The following is a 7185-nucleotide window of genomic DNA, read 5'->3' on the forward strand; positions in this document are numbered from 1 at the left end:
GCCTATACGTAACTGTAAGTATGCATTTTGTTACATGTCAACTTCTGTTTTCATCATGAGAGGTTGTCATCTCGTTGCTCTAGGGAGATGATATATGGTAGCAAATATCCCTACATCATCCTTCACAATTTATGTTAAAAAATGCAACTGTTTATCTTGCCCTTTTGGCAAGGTCAGAGCTAGCGCATGTAGAACAGCTACTACATAAAGAAACATTGCCACAGACAGAATCTATTATAAGTCTTTAATAAAAACTTCAGTTGAACGAAATATGTCACAATACTGTAAATTATGCAGCTATATTTTTATGATTGCAGTATATAACTATATGCCATCATAGCACAAATAACATTACTGTCTGCCACAGTGGCTCAAAAAAATAAAAAGTGGTTATTTTTCTACGAAAAGATAGCTACTATCACACAGTATCGAAGGAGCTCTGCTGAAGCTCAAATACCTTTTTTCTTATTAAAATATGCAAGCAATGTTACAGAAATGTTTTCTAAAGAAATCCCAGCAAAAAATACAAGGAAACAGGTTAATGCCCGCATCTATCAATGTGCCTACTTGTATAGGCTATTGTATTAGGTTGCTGGAAAAGAACTGATCGCCTATATGCAGAAGGTGCGCATCCTATACGAGACGCTTCAGAACCACGGACAGCGCTCCCGCTGAGAGCATCTATAGAGCCCCTTCGCACTTACCCAGACAGTGCAGGGAAATAATGGTCCACTCCCGTCCATAGCCACAGTTGCCTGTGATATGCACAGCACTTGCTTTCTTATCTCGCTCTGCCTATAACTCTCTCCCACAGCCACCAAGCACCCACACACATTCAGCAACCCACACACACAAGCAAATCCAACCACCAGTTCATTTGGCTGCTGTGGGCGCAGTGGGTTGTCTACACATGCCTGTTACTAGGACTGGATCTCCTATTGACCAGTGACACAAGGAATTAGTAATTTATAGGGATTAGATTACAATTGCTAAACCTATATATGCGCCTTTAAAATGATCAATAAAAATTAATGTAACTGACAAAATCCTGCAGTAAATATGAGGTTTAGTGAATAATGGTTACAATATTGACTTAAAGATTAAAGTTAAGACTTACCTGGATGGGAGACACAGAAATGTTCCTGGATCAAATCGTTACTCTGAACACAACCTACTGCACTGACACAATAATATGCGGACACTGTATTTTGTCTGTACTCTAGTGCCCTCTTTCTTCAACACTGTCTCACCACAAGGAAAGAAAGTTTAGTTCAACGTGCGCTTAAGGCACTGCTCTGTGTAACTGTCAGCATTCAAGTCTGTGGCACAGACTCATACAATTGTATAGCTATTTCATATACTATGGAAACATTTACATTTACTATATATGTATATGGGTTACTGTCATTCTAATATAGCTGTACATTTCCATTTCTTACTAATGTCATTACAAGAGCAGCATTCAATGCACTGGAAGGACGTTGCAAAAAATGCACAGTGGCACTGCATTGGTTTTGTTATTAAAATGATGATAGTGATAATAATCGTTTTGATTAATAATAAGTATATGGCAAATATGTTATACAAACAGTATAAAGTCAGATTTACAGATGACGTTGATTATTGTTTTTGTTAGGTGACCCAAATGCTAATTTCTCTGCCAGATTATTTAATAACCAGAAAAGTCCAATATTGAGTTATATAACCTTGAGTGACCTGCAATTTGGATTAAGTATAGATTGGAATTGACATATTTTATTAGGGTTAAGTAAAAGTATGATATTAGTTAACAGTATATGAATAAGAGTCTACTAATGCATTTTCAATATGTGCTATAATAATGACAAAAGTTGACGGACACCTTGTTCTTGTATCATTACTTAGATTCCCAGTGCAATAGTAACACAATATAATACAAATAATGCTCTTTTATTTCACATACTACAGTATGTAGCTGACTGTGACTATTCTTACCATTTGGAAGATTTATATACTTTGCCAGCTATCTGTACCCATTATGACATGCTAATAGTTAAAAATAAGTGATTGCAATACTTTCAGCTACAAGTCTGCTGATCAGATTTGTTGAGGATGATTCTGCATATTTGTACTCTGCGCACCATTTAGTAAAGAAGACAACCCTATATATAACTATATGTGATGGTGCTGTATTCAGCATCTATATGTATCTTTATTCCAAGCCGCAATATATATGCATCCTAGTCCTAAAGGTGCCTATAAACTAGACAACTCGCAAACCATGCAATGTCATCAATGATTTCCCTTGATCTCCCTGGCAACTCCCCAGCACTCCCGGACATACTATATTGTGCTTAAACTGTGCAATTTGACCAACGACCTGACCAATGACCTTAATCTTGTTAACAAGAATGCCAGATCTTACTGCATGTAGGTAATATCTGAGGATACGACAAACGACCAGCGGGTCTGCGCATCGGCATCATTATTGTTCGTGGACACTTCACGTTTTGCACGATTTGTTGTTCCATAGACTTGGCAAAATTGTGCAAAAAATCGTTTAGTGTGTAGGCACCTTAAGAGATGTATCTGGAGATGCAGACAAGCCTAAGTAGGCTGGATCTTCAGGTGTAATTCTGGGATGCAAAAATCCACTTTGTCACACTTTTCACGTGCAGTAAAATACACCCGTGCTTTGAGTATGTAGTAGCTGTAGAATAGGCACTAATATGGTGCTGTAATTATTGGTTTAGCTGGTAACGAGGTGAGATAGTGAGTCAATTATAATGATTAAGCTAGAGAGATATTGTACTCTAATATGATAAAATGGTACACTATTCAGTGTAGATTATATACTACCTAAAAATCTAATATTTTAAACATATCTCTGAAGACATAAAATATACATAATTCATTTCATATAGAGGGTGTAATACACATGCCTCTCTATGCTAAGGCGTGAGGTGAGACAGCCCTTGTATTTCTCCATTAATTTCAACGAGTCCTACACAAAATACCACAAACATATCTAAAGCATTCATGATGTGCTTTTACTGTATGTGCTCAGCAAAAGATTATTTCGTTCAGTGGAAGTCTGCTGTAACCATGATGAGGGACTCCATGCTGAAGACAATTCTCCCTGCATGGTCACTGCACACAAAGAGTAAGAAAGGACATCATGGGAATCACCAACTTCAGCTGAAAAGCAGTCAGCATTGACATCTCCTAATATAATGACAGAAATGGCATTCTCTATGGACATAAAGGTTTTTATTTATTTTATTTGAATACTAAGAACAAGACCTCTGAACGTATGAATGAACTGTTAAAGACAATGGACAATCTGGCTAAATGGTGACTAGCAAGATTACATGATGTTGAACAAAAATATGAAACCATAGAAATCTCATAGTAAACTTCTTTTTGTAATAAATTGGCATATGCAGCTTGGTACTGTTCCCAGAAAAGGGGATTTGCTTTAGAAATTATGTTCACAACTATCATGGGCTCCTGCCATGGGTCTCTTCTGTTGTTCCTTGGAACAATTCCAGAAGCAAATTTTACTGCCTGTTCTCCAAGCATAAAAACATTATCTGGCATGGGGAAACCATTAATGAAGCTGATGTGAACTGGAAAAACAAAGCTACAGTAGTTGTAGGCATTCTGCAACACAACATGTGGCTGCCTGGATAAGATGGAGTCCTGCCAACATACTGCAATGTATCAAACCTTCGGGAGCGATGCAGTGGAGAAGTGTCAGTAGTAACCAATCAGCTTCTGTCAATTATCTAGCACAGTCTAAAAAATTTACTGCAGCTGATTGGTTGCTATGGGCAACTACTCCACTTTATCTCTATCGAAAGTTTGATACATCTCCCCTAAATGTCTTTAAGAACAGGCAAGCCAAACTACAATTCTCTAGACAACTGATGGACAACAGGGGGCCACTAGTACTGCAGCTTGATGAGTAGTACACTGTGGCCCCAACTCCTTCCAGCTTCATGCTTCCAATATGACTGTCATAGCATTAGTCAATGCTGAAGTTGTGAGTGAAACTCAATGTCTCGTGCAATATAACAAACATGAAGCCTCTAAATCATATGACACTGCATCATGTGACATCTAAGATCAGAGAAAGATCAAATGCAGTGCAATCGAGATGTAGTTATCAGACCGGCAGACAGCATGCCGCCGGTCTGAATCCCAATGCTGAAAGTCCGTCATGAGACTTGTACCGATGCCTATCTTAATCTCGACACTGGAATCCAGAAGGACGCCAGCCCGAATGAGGTAAGTCCAGGGCGCCCTTAGCTGTTAGTTGTGGGGGAGAGTTAGGTTTAGGCAGTGTAGTGGGGTTTGGGATAGGTTTTTTGGGGGGGTCAGGTTAGACACCCCTTGGGGGGAGGGTTAGAGTTAGGCACCACTGGGAGGGTTAGGGTTAGGTACTAAGAGGGGAGGTTTAGGTTTAGGCAAAAAGGGGAGAGACTTATGGGGAGGGTTAGGGGGAGGCACTAATGGGGAGGGTTAGGGTTAGGCACCACTGGGAGGGTTAGGGTGCGGAGTGGGGAGGGTTAGGGTTAGGCTACAAAAAGGGAGGGTTAGGTGGAGAAGGGGGACGGGTAAGTATACTTACCTGATTCCTGTTGGGATACCATCTATCGGGGTGCCGCTGTTGGTATTTTGACAGGAGGCATCCAGACAGCCGGCATTACACACTGATTCCGTTCGGTCAGCCCCACGTGATCTCACTCTTTCCACCTCAGTGAAAATCATGATTTCTGAATGCCTGACAAGGTAAACATACTAAGTAGAAAAAGGAGGGGGATTTAACCTCCTATTGTTCCTCAGCACACTGAATAGTACTTGCAACAATATATGAAGACTATAAGGTTATAGAAATTCAGAGATATTGGTTGCATGCATTTGCAAATACATGGGAAGCTGCTAGGCCTTGTCACGGCTTCTCTGTCACTAGCAGTCCTAACACTAGGAGGTTCACATCCGGGTCACAGTGCACCCCGAAAAACATCCAGCCCAGGACTCCCCCAGGGCATCACACGAAAATTGGAAAAAGAGTGACAGTGCAGTGTAAAGTATAGATGTGTAAGACTAATTAATGAGTGTTGAAAAAAGGGGTTAAAATATATGTGAAATATTACATGAAAAACATACAAACATAATATGTTATTTAAAAAGCAACTATGTGTATTAAGTGGTGATGCCATGATGGGGCCCAGCCAGACCAGCCCCGGGGGCCCTACGCCCAAACGCTCACCCCAAATGTAAAATATACCAATTATAAGGCCTCATGATAAAGGCACATATAAAATTTGTCAAATGTAAGGCCTCCTGATAAAGGCACATACATAAATGCATCCACATTGAGAGCCAGCTTACCTAGGAGTCACCCCTGGGAACTCCAACTAGCACTACTAAAACCAGCATGCCCTGCTAATGCTGGCTCCTTCATGCAACTCATACCAAACATACAAAAATGGCAGCTGCTCAATCAATCTAGCAGAACTGATCAGGTGAATTAAATGGAGGGGTCATACTAAGTAGAAAAAGGAGGGGGATTTAACCCCCTATTGTTCCTTTCATGCACCTGATTAGTTCTGCTAGATTAATTGAGCAGCTGCCACTTTTGTTTGTAAGGTAAACATACTGTTTGCGGCACATTATAATAATTAGTCATCATGGGGTCTATGTACTAAGAGTTAGAAAGAGATAAAATGGATGGAAATAAAGTACCAACTAATCAGGTCCTAACTGTCATCCCTACATCTTCATTTTATATACGAGCAATAGACATAATAATATGTGTGTGTGCTTGTGTGTGTAACATTGAAAACAGTGACAGGCGCAGTGAATAACAATGATTATCTCATTACAATGGCACCCATCAAGGGAATTGTGAAAGCTAGCATCTTAGAAATGGCAGGAATTGTGGGGTGTTCCTGGTATGGTTAGTTCTTACCAAAAGTGGCCCAAGAAAGGATAACCAGTGAACCAGCAACAGGGTCATACCAGTGAATCTGCAACAGGGTCACGGGCGCCCAAGGCTCATTGATGTGCATTGGGAGTGAAGGCTAGCCTGTTTTGTCCAATCCCACAGAAGAGCTTCTATAGCACAAATCGATGAAAAAGTTAATGCTGGCTATGATAGATAGGTGTCAGAACACACTGTGCAATGCTTCCTCTTATTTCATCCCAGCATCTCCTGGCCGCCCCTATCTCTTCCATGGCCCTTCCCCATGAAGCCATGGCCCTATTTCGGGTGAGAGTCTTATGTCTCTATTTGAAAAATAGGGAGGGGGGGCGCCAATGTTCTTTCTGGCACAGGGCACCAAAAATTCTAGTTACGGCTCTGTATATCATGTTGGCATTAATTAAGCCCTTGAACCCAGACAGCAGCAATGTGGATAAGATCATTGCTGCTCAGCCACCCATATGCAAACAGGAGTCCTGTTCCAAGATAATTTTGTTGGTGGGACAGACTGTGGTGATGGCAGGTTCATGAGGTGCACCTTCGATAGTGATGGACACACCCTATCCAGCAGCATATTTTGTTCATGGGGACCCTTAAAAGTTTTGCCATGGGATCTTGAAATGTCTGTATATGCCCCTGAAAGGTAGGTTTAATGTCCGCTTACTCTCATGTCTTTCATAACAGGAGCCATGGGACAGCTGATCTGTGTCAAATAAGATCAAATTACTTTTAATCCTGCAAACCACACCACGCATTAATGGGCTATCTGTCATAGTCAACAGCACCACACATATAAAGAAATATTTGTGCTAGTGTTTTCTATGACAGATGACTGATTGCTTCCTGTGTGAGCTAGCATTCCTCCTATGAAGGTTTTTAATACATCATAGAGCAAAAATAGACACCACTCTAAGGCAGTGCTTTTTCTCTTCAAAAACTAATGCAAATACATGGCTAATCACTGCCACAGCAAGAGAGATCTTAGCAAAGGCTGCTGCACTGATCCCGCTGCACTTGGTAGTTGCAGAAAACTTGTTTAAGATATGTAATATTACAGCACAAAGGAAAATAGAGATTTAGGAAACCATGACACAACTATATCTATTGCAACACTTTAGAGATTCAGGGCCTCATTCAGAGGCGGTCGGAGGATGCAAGCGGTCGCTCAGAAACTGGGCGGCCACTTGAATCCTGACCGCCCGCCTCTGTTTCGGTCG

The 7185-nt window shown here is 40.8% G+C and overlaps 1 protein-coding gene across 2 annotated transcripts in view; it reads right to left on the reverse strand.

The window, feature by feature from the left end:
* The window catches only part of GRM1 (glutamate metabotropic receptor 1), a 485954-nt gene extending 484806 nt beyond the window's left edge, over positions 1-1148 (reverse strand). For both annotated transcript variants that reach the window (XM_088474384.1, XM_088474385.1), the window contains exon 1: positions 1118-1148. The gene's annotated coding sequence lies outside the window, so the exon portion shown is untranslated. The remainder of the gene's footprint in view (positions 1-1117) is intronic.
* Between the last annotated feature and the right edge of the window lie 6037 nt (positions 1149-7185).

This window comes from Taudactylus pleione, unplaced genomic scaffold (genome assembly GCF_031769625.1).
Source record: "Taudactylus pleione unplaced genomic scaffold, aTauple2 ptg000154l, whole genome shotgun sequence".
NCBI lineage: Eukaryota > Metazoa > Chordata > Amphibia > Anura > Myobatrachidae > Taudactylus > Taudactylus pleione.